Source organism: Canis aureus, chromosome 17 (genome assembly GCF_053574225.1).
Source record: "Canis aureus isolate CA01 chromosome 17, VMU_Caureus_v.1.0, whole genome shotgun sequence".
Taxonomy (NCBI): Eukaryota; Metazoa; Chordata; class Mammalia; order Carnivora; family Canidae; genus Canis; species Canis aureus.
Genome location: NC_135627.1, coordinates 13,310,517 through 13,327,463, shown reverse-complemented (window position 1 = coordinate 13,327,463; position 16,947 = coordinate 13,310,517). Strand labels below are relative to the sequence as shown.

The window sequence follows — 16,947 nt, the reverse complement described above, 5'->3', positions numbered from 1 at the left end:
CTAAGAACACGAATCCACTCAATAAGTCACTGCTAAGCTCCTTGCTTTGACATTATTCTCTGCAAGTCATCTCTGGCTATCTATGCAACTCTACGTGTTTTGTTTTGTTTTGTTTTGTTGTTTTTTCTGCATCCTTGAAAGGGGCATGTCCTCATGCCTTCATTCACCCAACAAACATTATTATGGGGGGAGTATGAAAGGCTGCTCTAGCATTAATGCTTCTTGCTTTCACGATGTGACTGAATTTAGTTATCCAGACAACCTGGCCCCCCCACTCATGATACAAACAGTGTGCAGAGCAGACCAGCACCCTCCTTAGTGCCTCTCCTTTTCCTAGATGACTTAGGATGTCTCCATTAGGTCCATGGAAACTGAAAGGAATCACATCTGTTGTTTGCTATTTTCAGAATCTCTTTAGGAAAAAAAAAAAAATATTTGAATGAATGGCAAACTTCTGCAGTTTTCCTTAGGACACTATGCCCTTCTAGTTGAGATTATAATTAAACAGAATCTAGCTATTTCTTTTTGATGCTTGCAAAGGTCATTGATATTCAGTACTCAGATATATTTCTTTACACCATAATGAAATGAAGCAAATTAGCCTGAAGAGAATGGATAGCTAACAAAGCAAGAGTTGCAAATGACCAATAAATGTATAAAAAAATTCCAGGTCTTTTGTGAGTGAGGATATCCAAACTAAAATAATAATGAAGCATCTTTTGTCACCAAGTAAATTTACAAAGATGAAAAAGAATGGTAATGCAACGTGAGGGAATTCTCAAATAGAAGTAGGTCTTTGCATTTTTCTACTCTCACAACTACAGCATTTTGCTAGAGCTATAACATTGGGACAAACTTCTTGGAAGGGAATTTGGCAGTAAATATCAAAATTTAAAATATGCATATCCTTTCTCCCAGCAATTCCATTTCCAGAACTATATAATAAGGAAATAATCAGAGATGTGAGTATATTTGCATGTACCAAGTTAATTCATTCCAATGTTATTTATAAGTGAAAAAAGTTGTAAAAATTCCAAATATCCAACAGTAAAAAATTTTAATACTATGTAGTCATCATGTTGTAGAAGAGTATTTTATACTAACATTGAGAAATATACACAATATAACAAAGATTTTTATTTAAGCCACAAAACTGTATATACTATGATCCTTCTAAAAAACATGTATGTGTGTATAAAGGGGAGAGCAAAATGGTGGGACATATGCAAAATAGTAACCCTGGCTATCCTACAGTTTTAGAATTAAAGGGATCTTTAACTCTTTTTTTGCACGTTTTTCAAGTTTTCTGCCATGAATACTTATTTCCTAATAATGGAAATGCAGGGAAAAAAGCATCTTGTGATTCTTAGACTTTTATCAAATTCTCCTTTACCTTAATCCAAAAGTACAAAATAAGTAAAGTTTAAAATAAGACAACACCATATTATTAAATTATATCTTACAGTATATTAGGACAAGGTCCAATTCTTACTACTACCTCTATTCTCTAGATTAATCTTTTCAAATTTAAGCTCATCTAACTAGGTATAACTAGTCCTCCTATGGCAAGTCTCAGATATATTCTCAAATCCATAGTCCCTACTGCTACCAATATTATCTTCTTTTTAAAATAAGTTATCTGGCTCTCTGCTCCTCCCCGTTCGACAGACAGCCGCATCTTCTGGTGCAGGGCCAGCCGCGTCCCCGAGACACGATGGTGAAGGTCAGAGTGAACAGATTTGGCCGTATTGGGCGCCTGGTCGGTCACCAGGGCTGCTTTTAACTCTGGCAAAGTGGATATTGTCGCCATCAATGACCCCTTCATTGATCTCAACTACATGGTGTACATGCTCCAGTATGATTCTGCCCACGGCAAATTCCACGGCACAGTCAAGGCTGAGAACGGGAAACTTGTCATCAACGGGAAGTCCATCTCCATCTTCCAGGAGCGAGATCCCGCCAACATCCAATGGGGTGATGCTGGTGCTGAGTATGTTGTGGAGTCCACTGGGGTCTTCACCACCATGGAGAAGGCTGGGGCTCACTTGAAGGGCGGGACCAAGGGGGTCATCATCTCTGCTCCTTCTGCTGATGCCCCCATGTTTGTGATGGGCGTGAACCACGAGAAGTATGACAACTCCCTCAAGATTGTCAGCAATGCCTCCTGCACCACCAATGCTTGGCTCCTCTAGCCAAAGTCATCCATGACCACTTCGGCATCGTGGAGGGCCTCATGACCACCGCCCATGCCATCACTGCCACCCAGAAGACTGTGGACGGCCCCTCTGGGAAGCTGTGTCGTGATGGCCAAGGGGCTGCCCAGAACATCATCCCTGCTTCCACTGGCGCTGCCAAGGCTGTGGGCAAGATCATCCCTGAGCTGAACGGGAAGCTCACTGGCATGGCCTTCCATGTCCCCACCCCCAATGTGTCAGTTGTGGATCTGACCTGCCGCCTGGAGAAAGCTGCCAAATATGACGACATCAAGAAGGTAGTGAAGCAGGCATGGGAGGGCCCCCTCAAGGGCATCCTGGGCTACACTGAGGACCAGGTTGTCTCCTGTGACTTCAACAGTGACACCCACTCTTTCACCTTCAACGCCGGGGCTGGCATTGTCCTCAATGACCACTTTGTCAAGCTCATTTCCTGGTATGACAATGAATTCGGGTACAGCAACCGGGTGGTGGACCTCATGGTCCACATGGCCTTCAAGGAGTAAAAGCCTCCTGGACCACCAGCCCCAGCAAGAACAAGAGGAAGAGAGAGGACCTCAGCTGCTGGGGAGTCCCTGCCCCAACTTAATCCCCCAACACACTGAGAATCTCCTGACCTCCAATTTACATCCTAGACCCCGAGGAAGGGGAGGGGCTTGGGGAGCCCTACCTTGTCATGTACCATCAATAAAGTATACTGTACCCAGCCAAAAATAAAATAAAATAAAATAAAATAAAATAAAATAAAATAAAATAAAATAAAATAAAATAAAAGTTATCTGCAGGGTGGCTCAGTCGATTAAGCAGCTAGGTCTTGGTTTCAGCTCAGGTCATGATCTCAGGGCTGTGGGATCGAGCCCCACATCAGGCACTGCACTCAGTGTGGGGTCTGATTGAGATTCTCTCTCTCACTTTCCCCCTGTCTCTCAAATAAATAAATATTTTTTAAAAATTTTATTTTTGTTTAAGATTCATTTACTTATTCATGAGAGACACAGAGAGAGAGGGGCAGAGACACAGGTAGAGGGAGAAGCAGGCTCCCCATGGGGAGCCCGATGTGGGACTGATCCAGGATACTGGGATCACACTCTGAGCCAAAGGGAGATGCTCAACTGCTGAGCCACCCAGGTGTCCCAATATTTTTAAAAGGTTTTTAAGAAGAGTAAGTTATTTGTTTGTTCTTTACAATGGGTAATATATGCAACTGGAACAAAAACCCAAAATGTAAAATAGGCAGCTATGCCTCTAAAATATTTACATATATATTGTTTTCTTACCTTTTGATAGAAATAGCTTGTGCTTTTTATTACACAGGTGTATCTCTTATCAACTGATGTTAGGTTGATGCAATTGTCCATTGTTATATTCCCAATATTCTCCTTCACTTTGTTTTAGGTATGTTTTCTTCAGATGCAGGTAGTCAGGTTTTGTGTAGTCATTCAATCAGAGTCTTCTTATTGTTGTTATTAGGTGAAGCTAACTCACCTACATTTATGAATATGAACGGTATGTGTGGTCTTGGTTCTGTCTGCCTATTTTGTTATATTACTAATATTTTCATTGCCTTTAAAAATACCCTTATACTATGGGCTATTTCTTTAGTTTTATTTTTTTTTTAATTTAATTTATTTATGATAGTCACAGAGAGAGAGAGAGAGAGGCAGAGACACAGGCAGAGGGAGAAGCAGGCTCCATGCACCGGGAGCCTGATGTGGGATTCGATCCCAGGTCTCCAGGATCGCGCCCTGGGCCAAAGGCAGGCGCCAAACCACTGCGCCACCCAGGGATCCCCTATTTCTTTAGTTTTAGTATGTTTTTTTAATAGTTGGAAAATGTCATGTTTTTGTTCTAATGGGCACATTCATAACTATAATTTTGCTTTTCTAATTATTTTGTATTTTTCTATTCTTTTTTATTAGCTAAGAAATGAAAATAGCACAAAATTCAAAAGATATAAAAGAGTGTACAGTAAAAAAATGTCTCCTTCTGCCATCTCCCAACACTCATTTCTTACTCCTAGAGGTAATTATTGTTATAGAATTCTTTATAGCTATAATTCCATACAGTTTATTCAATCATTTGTTTTTAGACAGTGTCAATCAGGGTGCCTGGGTGGCTCAGTCAGTTAAACATCTGCCTTTGGCTCAGGTCATGATCTCAGGGTCCTGGGATCAAGCCCCACATTGAGCTTCTTGCTCAGCGGGGAGCCTGCGTATCCCTCTCCCTCTGCCCCCCCTCCTGCTCGTGCTCTCTCTCTTTCTCTCTCTGTCTTTCTCTCAAATAAGTAAATAAAATCTCAAAAAGAAATTTTAATAGATAGTGTCAGTTACTCCTATTGTAAGCAATAATAAAATATACTTCTTTTTTCTTCCACATCGCCACCATTGCCTTATTTTTGTTAATTGAAAATTGTTCTTGCTGTTTATCCTTACATTCTTTAAATATATTTTACATGTGTTGACATGTTAGATTTCACTGATTTCTTGTACCTCTAACATCAAGCGTTGCAATTACAGTATTGAGATTACCTCCAATCTTCTTACTACTCATCCTCCCAAATTTTGATAGTTGTGTCATTTCTACACTGTCAGAGTTTATAGTATGTATTTTTCACTCTTCAATCATTACATGAGTTCTGTATTAGTCTTAATCCTCTGAGTAGGATTCACATTCACACTATTTTTCCATTGAGCTTTCATTGGGCTGAGGTTTGTTCTATAGTAGTTTCTTCAAGAAAAGTTCACCGAAGCTAGAGTTCCTATATTCTTGATTATTCAAAAGATTTGTATGTTGTTCATATACTTAAAAATTGTGACTAGGAAAAAAATGCTTGAGTCACTCTTTCTCTAGGGCTTTTGTGAACAAAGCTCCATTGTCTTCTAACACCAAATGTTCTGCAGAACAGAGGCCATTCTGATCTTTTCTCCTTTACAGGTGGCGTAAGTCCTCCCATCCCTCACCCAAAACATGCCAAAGATTCTTGCTTCATCTTTGCAGACCAGTAACCCTACCAGGGTGTGTATTGCTGTTGATTAGTCTATGTCAAATAATTTTAGATAAACAGGTCTTTTCAAACCACAGAGTCAAGTCTTCTTTTACTACTACTAAATAAATACCTGGAATGTTTGTTTCTTTTCTGGGACAACTGAATATTCAAATCCTCTTTTACTCTTGGAAATGTTTCTAAACATACCTTTAAATATTTTTCCAGAGTCACCTGGGTGGCCCAGTTGGTTAAGCATCTGCCTTCCGCTCAGGTCATGATCCCCGGGGTCCTGGGATCGAGCCCCACGGCAGGCTCCCTGCTCAGCAGGGAGTCTGCTTCTCCCTCTCCCTCTGCTCCTCCTTCCCCTGTTCATTTTTTCTCTCTCTCTCAAATAAATAAATAAAATATTTAATAAATATTTTTCCAGTCTCCTGAATTCAATTCTCTTTTTTACATAACCACTTATGCATTATGTTAGGATGCTTTGTCTTCCCATTGCTCTCAGTTTCTTTCTAAGCCTTTGTTAGTTTGCTCATTTGTATTACATTTTGTTTGCTTTTCTCAGTGTTATCCATATGCTCCTTTGAGCTACTTTAATGAAGCTTTTATTTCTATAATAGTAAAAATTTATTTTCCTCTTCTTCTCTGAAATCTGTTAGTTTGTTTCATCTCCTTCTGTTGCCCTGCTATATTTTTCCTGAATTTTGTATATTTCTTCTCTGAGCTCTTGTTTAATAGACACCATCGAATGGAGCATGAATTCGCTGTGATTTTTAGTTATATAATGGTGCTCATGTTTGGCCACAATCTTCAACTACTCTGAGGTAATACTTTTCTGATGAGTACTTTTTCGTCTCCCAATTGGTTGCCCTCGTTCCTCACTCTTCTTTCAGGATCCTTGTATAATTATGATTATACGGTTACAATTTGTTATAGGTTGCAAATTACAGATTACTGATGTTTGGTATTAGTCATTGTTAGATAATCAGTTCCTCTTACACCAATTACAGAAATTTCATAAAAGAGGGATGAAATTTCTAGAGTATCTGGTTTACAGTTAGGGTCCTCTGACACAGGATTTCATGCAAGTGAGGTGTTTTGCTTGTTTTTTGTTTTGTTGTCATTTGTTTTCTGTTTGGGGTTGGATTTTTTGGTGTCTACTTTTCCGCAATCCAGACTGGTAGCTTCTGTGCTACTCATAATAGAGTCTCGCTCTACTCCTACTTATGGGCAAACTGCTTCTGGCAAATATGGTGGGTCTGTGTGTTTCCCTTTGTTCCAAATTAACCGTAGTTGGTTTTGCCCTGCTAACATTCTGGGAGCTTTGTGCTCTGGGTGCCCCATCTCTTGACACCCAAGCCCGTATTTTACCTTCCCTGAATCTGGCCATCCTATCTCACATCTTGTGCTTCAGCATTACAGCTGTCTCCTCATCTATTCAAACATGGAGGGTTTTTTTCTCTGTTTATTTTTATTTTCAGATATTTTTAGAGAGGAGACTGGCGGAAAACTTTCCTACTGTGCCATTTTAAACACAGATATCTCATTTTCTTTATAAAACACAGAGGGATTTTTTTTAATTATTGCATAAAGTGCAAAACCTTGCTTGCATATGCCCTGTGTTTCATAATCAGACCCCAGCCTGTTGCTAGACCTCCTCTTTCCTCCTTCCTCGCAGTACTTCTATACTGGCCACAAGACAATTTTATACATCATCCATGGAAAACATGTTTTCTTCTCCTGAGATGCATAACATATATAAACTTTATATATACATAGGATATAGAACAATCAGAGGCCAGCCTGATCTTTCCCCGTCTCGGGAGCTCAAGTTCTCCCTCCTTTTGCCCCCCAAAAATGCCAAAGATTCTTGCTTCACCTTTGTGGTCAGTAACCTTACAAGATGTGTAATGCTGTTGATTACTCTAGGTCAGATTTTATATAAAGGATGTTAATCGTACTTGATAAACATTTCAAGATAAACACAGGATTTAGATATAGAGAGAAAACACTCATGAAAGAGTGATCATAACTATCACAGAGAATATTTGACAAAACAAAACCAGATTCTCCCCTGAAGACATTGAAATGTATGAATCAAGAAGTCCTAGGTTTTACATAAGAAAATAATAATTTCTCCCTTTCTCCAATTCCTTTATCAATCTGAGATCCTTTTTTTTAAACAAAAGAAACTGTTCTTACTGAATTATACACACAGATAAGTGCACTAAGTCATAAGTTTACAGCTCGATGAATCATCACAAAATGAACACATATTTGTTATTCCCACCCATATCAAGAAACAGCATGTCTGGCCCCCAGAAGCCCTGCATGGGCCACTTTCCAGCCAGTACTGTCTCTTTCACCACAGAGGTCTCCAATATCCTAAACTGCTGATCATACAATGTGCTTTGGGTTGAGCTTTTTCACTTAGCATTATGTTTGAGATTTATCCATTTATCCGTGTGTTTGTTTATAGAACTAGTTTTTTCATTTTCTTTCTGTATAGCGTTCTGTTGTGTAAATATATCACAACTGATTTATGCATTGATGCGAACTTGGATGTTACCAGTTTGGGAGTACAAAGATGCTGCCAATATACGTTATTTTACATGTCTTTTGGTGAATATATATGCACATCTCTGTTGTGTATACCCGAGAGCAGAGCTGCTGAATAATAAGCTATATATGCCCAGCTTTTAGTAGACACAACTTCAGTATTCCAAAGTAGTTGTATCAAGTACAAGGCTCTTCTGGAAAGATCTTATGCCCGTGGTGAATTTGCATCAAGAACTTATATATCAATTACTTTGGGACTGTAACAAACTATACCAGAATGCAATGGCTTAAAACAACTATCTGGCTATCATTCATGATACTGTAGGCCTGTAATTTCAAAGGCTAGGCCAATCAGGTTTTTTGCAAGGGTCATTCATGTGGCTGTAGTTATTCAGTGGCCCTACTCGGGTCAGATGGGATAAAATGTCCTCACTTAGGTCTTGGCTGAGCCATAAATCTTCAGCAGGCAAACTTGGGCTTTTCACATAAGGCAACATTCCAAAAAGACAAGAGCTGAAGCTGTAATATCTCCCAGGCCCTAGGCTAGGAAGCCATATGCCCTCACTTCTGCTGCATCACATAAGTCAAAGTCCATGATGAGGCCAATCTCCATTCAAGAGCAGAACAATAAACCCCACTTCTTCATGGGAAGGCCAGTAAAATATTACGCCCATTTTTCCAAGCTACTATCATCTTCTACCTGAATGCATTATTTAGTTTCCTCCCCTATGCAAAACACATTCATCCCACCCCAGGAACTCCACATGTCTCATCCAACTGTGGCATCATCCTCACCAAGATCTCACCATCTGTATCAGGTCCAAATGAGGCTTCCTGGGTACTTATCCTCAGGTGCAGCTTCTCTCAGTCTGATAACTACATCAATTTAAAAAGCAAGTTTCTGCCCCCCCCCCATACACAGCCCAAAAATATTAGTAAAGCAGAATAACCATAGTAGATACTCTGAATCAGGAGGAGAAATTGGGAGAGGCATCGAAGTCATTGTTCCATGGCCATTCTGAAATACAGGCACAAGAAGTAGGGAATATTTCTTGATTAGGGTCCATTGCTGCTCCCTGGGTATAGAAGCATCCAGTCCATTTCTCTCAGAGACTCTTAGTTCTACACCCTGCTGTCTTGGCTTGGCCATCTGAAATGAATTCTCTTTTCCATCAAAAATGGCCCATTTTGTAGCTGAGTAGCTTTTTCAGTCTGATGCCTACTGAAAAAGCTACTCAGCTACAAAATGGGCCATTTTTGATGGAAAAGAGAATTCATTCTCTGTCCCCTTTAGACTAAACTGGCAATGTTTCTGCCAGCAACATTCTCTTTAAAATGTTGTGGATTTCCTGTGATTCTGATACAGGTCTACTCAATGGGGCAAAAGTCACATTTATAATTCCTTGAGAGACAAGTCTCTTTCTATGTGGGGTCCTAAGTCAGGCAGTAGTGGGACAATGCTGTCTACTGAGTCTATCTGGCACTGCCTTCAGAGTATGACATTACAGCCACACACTTAATTTGGACCTTGGCCCCAGTCCTCATTTCATTTTGAGAATCTTTAATTGCCTATGGACAGTGGGGGAAATAAATGAGTTTATTTTCCAGGCCAGCAGCTGTTGGATCTTTTATATTTTCTCTAAATTATGCTTGCAAACTAAATAGTTGCAATTTGACTTCATCTGTGTCTTCTTATACCTTATCATATGCATTTAGGACCAACAAACTGACACTTCAACATCCTGCCTGGTGATTTCTTTAGCCAAATCCAAAAGTTTATTAGCAGTGTGTCCCATCTTCCAAGTTATCATAGACAACAGTTTCACAAATTGTGGCACCGCTACATAACGCCACCTGCCACTTACCCAGATTACCAGAGGAGCTTCCTCTCAGTTTTTCCAGTCTCCACAAACAGTTGCTTTGCACACATTCAGCCTTTACTGAAAGTTTTTTCATCATTGTCTGATCTTTCTCTGGGGCAGGATGGTCTATTCAGCTATTAACCTTGAGAGATGAGGTAATATCTCCCTGGGGACAACGAGCAGGCTTGGTTGCTGCTTCCTCTAAGAATAGTAAGTTAATAAATAAAATATTTGTTTAAGGGGGAAGGATGCTCGAGTGGCTCACTTGGTTAAGCATCCAACTCTTGATTTTGGCTCAGGTAATGATCTCAGGGTCAGGGTATCAAGCGGCCATATCCAGCTCCACACTCAGTGCTAAGTCTGCTTGAGATTCTCTCCCCCCCATACTTCTCCCCCCACTCTCTCTCTCTCAAATAAGTAAATATAATCCTTTTGTAAAAAAAAAAAAAAAAAAAAAGAGTAGTGGGTTCCCTATGCTCTGTGCTTCTCAGCTGCATCTGACACCCATTGCATGGAAAATATTCATCTGAGCCACACCACATTGACCCCAGGACTTACAGGCAAAGAGAACCAAAGCAAATGTGCTGATGCTCAAGCTGCTTGCTCTGCCACGAATAGAAACTGTTCTATCTCAGCCCTGGGCAATCTGTGTGTATTACCAGCACTTGTGAAACAGCAACAGGGAAGTAGGGAAGGATCAAGTCCCTGACCTTACAGTCTCTGTCTCCAGAAGGCATTCTCAGTTTAACTTTCAATAAATCTTGACTCAATACTACCAAAGTCTGGCTATGACCTGCAAAAAACATCTCGCTTCCCAAAGATAAAATTAGAGGCAGCATTTTTTTTCCCAAATTCAGGATTATATCAGAATTCAGAGATTGAAGCAAATCGTATTGATGACTCTGTGCTCACATTGCTGTGTGTGTCCAGAGATGGCCTCACCTCAGATCAAGTGAAATACTGCAGCATTGTTGAAAATTGTATATTCTTCAGGTGCCTGGGTGCTCAGTTAGTTAAGCATCTGACTCTTGATCTCAGCTCAGGTCTCGATCTCACAGTTGTGAGTTCAAGCCCTGTATTGGGCTCTACACTGGGCATGGAGCCCCATTTAAACATAGATAAATAAATTTTAAGATTTTTAAAAAAGAAAATTGTGTGTTCTCTTCAAGAAAATTGTGTCTTTGGGACTGTTTATCAATCTAGCAACAGAAAAATGCCAACCACTGGCTAACATGACTGGTTTATACAATTTCTAGATGAATATTATCATTTTTAACTTTGTGGTTCCCAAATACGTCTGCCTTGCAAACAATAAGTCAAAAGAAGAATAGGGATATTAGAAGGGGAATAAAGGATAAATAACACTCATTCAAGAAAGACAAATACTGTACGATCTCACTTACATGTGGAATTTTTAACAGTCAAATACACAGAAAGTACAAAGGTGGTGCCAGGGGGCTGAGAGGTAGAGGGAATGAGATGTCAATCAAAGGATATGAACTTCCAGTTACAAGATGAATAACTTGAGGGAGGGGCAAGATGGCAGAAGAGTAGGGTCCCCAGGTCACCTGTCCCCACCAAATTACCTAGATAACCTTCAAATCATCCTGAAAATCTACGAATTCGGCCTGAGATTTAAAGAGAGAACAGCTGGAATGCTCCAGTGAGAAGAGTTCGTGCTTCTATCAAGGTAGGAAGACGGAAAAAAGAAATAAAGAAACAAAAGGCCTCCAAGAGGGAGGGGCCCCACGAGGAGCCGGGCTGAGGCCGGGGCGAGTGTCCCCAGGACAGGAGAGCCCCGTCCTGAGAAGCAGGAGCTGCACCGACCTTCCCGGGCGGAAAGGGGCTCGCGGGGAGTTAGAGCAGGACCCAGGACACTAACAGACACCTGCGCCCCGGGAGAGCCCCACACCCCGCGGCCGAGCTCCCTAAGGGCTGCAGCGCGCACGGCGGGACCCGGAGCAGCTCGGGGGGGCTCGGGGGCGGCTCCGCGGAGGGGGCTGCGCCAACGGGAGCGCGAATCCAACAGCGCAGGCCCCGGAGCACAGGGCGCCGGGACACAGCCCAGGATCCGGCCTCCCCCGGGACAGGCAGAGGCCGGGAGGGCCCAGGACAGCGAGGACGCTCCTGCCCGGGAGCTGAGCAGATCAGCGGCCCCGCCCCGGAGCCTCCAGGCCCTGCGGACGGAGAGTTACTGCGGGGGCTGACTCCAGGGCTGCAGAGCTGGCCCCACCACTGCGGTTGTTCCTCCAGGAGCCTCACGGGGTGAACAACCCCACTGAGCCCTGCTCCAGGCAGGGGCAGAGCAGCTCCCCCAAGTGCTCACACCTGAAAATCAGCACAACAGGCCCCTCCCCCAGAAGACCAGCTAGACGGACAAGGTCCAGGGGAAGTCAAGGGACTTAAAGTATACAGAATCAGAAGATACTCCCCCGTGTTTTTTTTTCTTTTTTTTTTCTTTTTGATTTCTGATTGCTTCCCCCACCCTTTTTTTCACCTTTCTTTTTCTTTCTCTTTTTCTTCTTTCTTCCTTTTTTCTTCCTTTTTTTTTTCTTTTTCTCTTTTCTTTCCTTCTCTCTCTCTTTTTCTCCTTTTCCCAATACAACTTGTTTTTGGCCACTCTGCACTGAGCAAAATGACTAGAAGGAAAACCTCACCTCAAAAGAAAGAATCAGAAACAGTCCTCTCTCCCACAGAGTTATAAAATCTGGATTACAATTCAATGTCAGAAAGCCAATTCAGAAGCACTAATATACAGCTACTGGTGGCTCTAGAAAAAAGCATAAAGGACTCAAGAGACTTCATGATTGCAGAATTTAGATCCAATCAGGCAGAAATTAAAAATCAATTGAAAGAGATGCAATCCAAGCTAGAAGTCCTAACGACGAGGGTTAACGAGGTGGAAGAACAAGTGAGTGACATAGAAGACAAGTTGATGGCAAAGAGGGAAACTGAGGAAAAAAGAGACAGACATTTAAAAGACCATGAAGACAGATTAAGGGAAATAAACGACGGCCTGAGGAAGAAAAACCTACGTTTAATTGGTGTTCCTGAGGGCGCCGAAAGGGACAGAGGGCCAGAATATGTATTTGAACAAATCCTAGCTGAAAACTTTCCTAATCTGGGAAGGGAAACAGGCATTCAGATCCAGGAAATAGAGAGATCCCCCCTAAAATCAATAAAAACCGTTCATCACCTCGACATTTAATAGTGAAGCTTGCAAATTCCAAAGATAAAGAGAAGATCCTTAAAGCAGCAAGAGACAAGAAATCCCTGACTTTTATGGGGAGGAATATTAGGGTAACAGCAGACCTCTCCACAGAGACCTGGCAGGCCAGAAAGGGCTGGCAGGATATATTCAGGGTCCTAAATGAGAAGAACATGCAACCAAGAATACTTTATCCAGCAAGGCTCTCATTCAAAATGGAAGGAGAGATAAAGAGCTTCCAAGACAGGCAGCAACTAAAAGAATATGTGACCTCCAAACCAGCTCTGCAAGAAATTTTAAGGGGGACTCTTAAAATTCCCCTTTAAGAAGAAGTTCAGTGGAACAATCGACAAAAACAAGGACTGAATAGATATCATGATGACACTAAACTCATATCTGTCAATAGTAACTCTGAACGTGAACGGGCTTAATGACCCCATCAAAAGGCACAGGGTTTCAGACTGGATAAAAAAGCAGGACCCATCTATTTGCTGTCTACAAGAGACTCATTTTAGGACACCTACAACCTGAAAATAAAAGGTTGGAGAACCATTTACCATTCAAATGGTCCTCAAAAGAAAGCAGGGGTAACCATCCTTATATCAGATAAACTAAAATTTACCCCGAAGACTGTAGTGAGAGATGAAGAGGGACACTATCTCATACTTGAAGGATTTATCCAACAAGAGGACTTAACAATCCTCAATATATATGCCCCGAATGTGGGAGCTGCCAAATATTTAAACCAATTAATAACCAAAGTGAAGAAATACTTAGATAATAATACACTTATACTTGGTGACTTCAATCTAGCTCTTTCTACCCTCAATAGGTCTTCTAAGCACAACATCTCCAAAGAAACGAGAGCTTTAAATGATACACTGGACCAGATGGATTTCACAGATATCTACAGAACTTTACATCCAAACTCAACTGAATACACATTCTTCTCAAGTGCACATGGAACTTTCTCCAGAATAGACCACATACTGGGTCACAAATCGGGTCTGAACTGATACCAAAAGATTGGGATCATCCCCTGCATATTCTCAGACCATAATGCCTTGAAATTAGAACTAAATCACAACAAGAAGTTTGGAAGGACCTCAAACACGTGGAGGTTAAGGACCATCCATCCTGCTAAAAGATGAAAGGGTCAACCAGGAAATTAAGGAATAATTAAAAAGATTCATGGAAACTAATGAGAATGAAGATACAACCGTTCAAAATCTTTGGGATGCAGCAAAAGCAGTCCTAAGGGGGAAATACATCGCAATACAAGCATCCATCCAAAAACTGGAAAGAACTCAAATACAAAAGCTAACCTTACACATAAAGAAGCTAGAGAAAAAACAGCAGATGGACCCTACGCCCAGCAGAAGAGGAGAGTTAATTAAAATTCGAGCAGAACTCAACAAAATCGAGACCAGAAGAACTGTGGAACAGATCAACAGAACCAGGAGTTGGTTCTTTGAAAGAATTAATAAGATAGATAAACCATTAGCCAACCGTATTAAAAAGAAGAGAGAGAGGACTCAAATTAATAAAATCATGAATGAGAAAGGAGAGATCACTACCAACACCAAGGAAATACAAACGATTTTAAAAGCATATTATGAACAGCTTATACGCCAATAAATTAGGCAATCTAGAAGAAATGGACGCATTCCTGGAAAGCCACAAACTACCAAAACTGGAACAGGAAGAAATAGAAAACCTGAACAGGCCAATAACCAGGGAGGATATTGAAGCAGTCATCAAAAACCTCCCAAGACACAAGAGTCCAGGGCCAGATGGCTTCCCAGGGGAATTCTATCAAACGTTTAAAGAAGAAACCATACCTATTCTCCTAAAGCTGTTTGGAAAGATAGAAAGAGATGGAGTACTTCGAAATTCGTTCTATGAGGCCAGCATCACCTTAATTCCAAAACCAGACAAAGACCCCACCAAAAAGGAGAATTACAGACCAATATCCCTGATGAACATGGATGCAAAAATTCTCAACAAGATACTAGCCAATAGGATCCAACAGCACATTAAGAAAATTATTCACCATGACCAAGTAGGATTTATCCCCGGGACACGAGGCTGGTTCAACACTCGTAAAACAATCCATGTGATTCATCATATCAGCAAGAGAAAAACCAAGAACCATATGATCCTCTCATTAGATGCAGAGAAAGCATTTGACAAAATACAGCATCCATTCCTGATCAAAACTCTTCAGAGTGTAGGGATAGAGGGAACATTCCTCGACATCTTAAAAGCCATCTACGAAAAGCTCACAGCAAATATCATTCTCAATGGGGAAGCACTGGGAGCCTTTCCCCTAAGATCAGGAACAAGACAGGGATGTCCACTCTCACCACTGCTATTCAACATAGTACTGGAAGTCCTAGCCTCAGCAATCAGACAACAAAAAGACATTAAAGGCATTCAAATTGGCAAAGAAGAAGTCAAACTCTCCCTCTTCGCCAATGACATGATACTCTACATAGAAAACCCAAAAGCCTCCACCCCAAGATTGCTAGAACTCATACAGCAATTTGGTAGTGTGGCAGGATACAAAATCAATGCCCAGAAATCAATGGCATTTCTATACACTAACAATGAGACTGAAGAAAGAGAAATTAAGGAGTCAATCCCATTTACAATTGCACCCAAAAGCATAAGATACCTAGGAATAAACCTCACCAAAGAGGTAAAGGATCTCTACCCTAAAAACTATAGAACACTTCTGAAAGAAATTGAGGAAGACACAAAGAGATGGAAAAATATTCCATGCTCATGGATTGGCAGAATTAATATTGTGAAAATGTCAATGTTACCCAGGGCAATTTACACGTTTAATGCAATCCCTATCAAAATACCATGGACTGTCTTCAGAGAGTTAGAACAAATTATTTTAAGATTTGTGTGGAATCAGAAAAGACCCCGAATAGCCAGGGGAATTTTAAAAAAGAAAACCATATCTGGGGGCATCACAATGCCAGATTTCAGGTTGTACTACAAAGCTGTGGTCATCAAGACAGTGTGCTACTGGCACAAAAACAGACACATAGATCAATGGAACAGAATAGAGAACCCAGAAGTGGACCCTCAATTTTATAGTCAACTAATATTCGATAAAGGAGGAAAGACTATCCATTGGAAGAAAGACAGTCTCTTCAATAAATGGCGCTGGGAAAATTGGACATCCACATGCAGAAGAATGAAACTAGACCACTCTCTTGCACCATACACAAAGATAAACTCAAAATGGATGAAAGATCTAAATGTGAGACAAGATTCCATCAAAATCCTAGAGGAGAACACAGGCAACACCCTTTTTGAACTCAGCCACAGTAACTTCTTGCAAGATACATCCACAAAGGCAAAAGAAACAAAAGCAAAAAATGAACTATTGGGACTTCATCAAGATAAGAAGCTTTTGTACAGCAAAGGATACAGTCAACAAAACTAAAAGACAACCTACAGAATGGGAGAAAATATTTGCAAATGACGTATCAGATAAAGGGCTAGTTTCCAAGATCTGTAAAGAACTTATTAAACTCAACACCAAAGAAACAAACAATCCAATCATGAAATGGGCAAAAGACATGAAGAGAAATCTCACAGAGGAAGACATAGACATGGCCAACATGCACATGAGAAAATGCTCTGCATCACTTGCCATCAGGGAAATACAAATCAAAACCACAATGAGATACCACCTCACACCAGTGAGAATGGGGAAAATTAACAAGGCAGGAAACCACAAATGTTGGAGAGGATGCGGAGAAAAGGGAACCCTCCTGCACTGTTGGTGGGAATGTGAACTGGTGCAGCCACTCTGGAAAACTGTGTGGAGGTTCCTCAAAGAGTTAAAAATAGAGCTACCCTATGACCCAGCAATTGCACTATTGGGGATTTACCCCAAAGATTCAGATGCAATGAAACCCCGGGACACCTGCACCCCGATGTTTCTAGCAGCAATGTCCACAATAGCCAAACTGTGGAAGGAGCCTCAGTGTCCATCGAAAGATGAATGGATAAAGAAGATGTGGTTTATGTACACAATGGAATATTACTCAGCCATTAGAAACGACAAATACCCACCATTTGCTTCAACGTGGATGG

General features: G+C 41.1%; 1 long non-coding RNA gene and 1 pseudogene across 1 annotated transcript in view; one reads left to right on the top strand and one right to left on the bottom strand.

The window, feature by feature from the left end:
* The window catches only part of LOC144287799 (uncharacterized), an 84,735-nt gene that overhangs the window by 56,030 nt on the left and 11,758 nt on the right, over positions 1 to 16,947 (bottom strand). The gene's annotated exons all lie outside the window — the stretch shown is intronic.
* Positions 1,700 to 2,925, top strand: LOC144287443 (glyceraldehyde-3-phosphate dehydrogenase pseudogene; annotated as a pseudogene).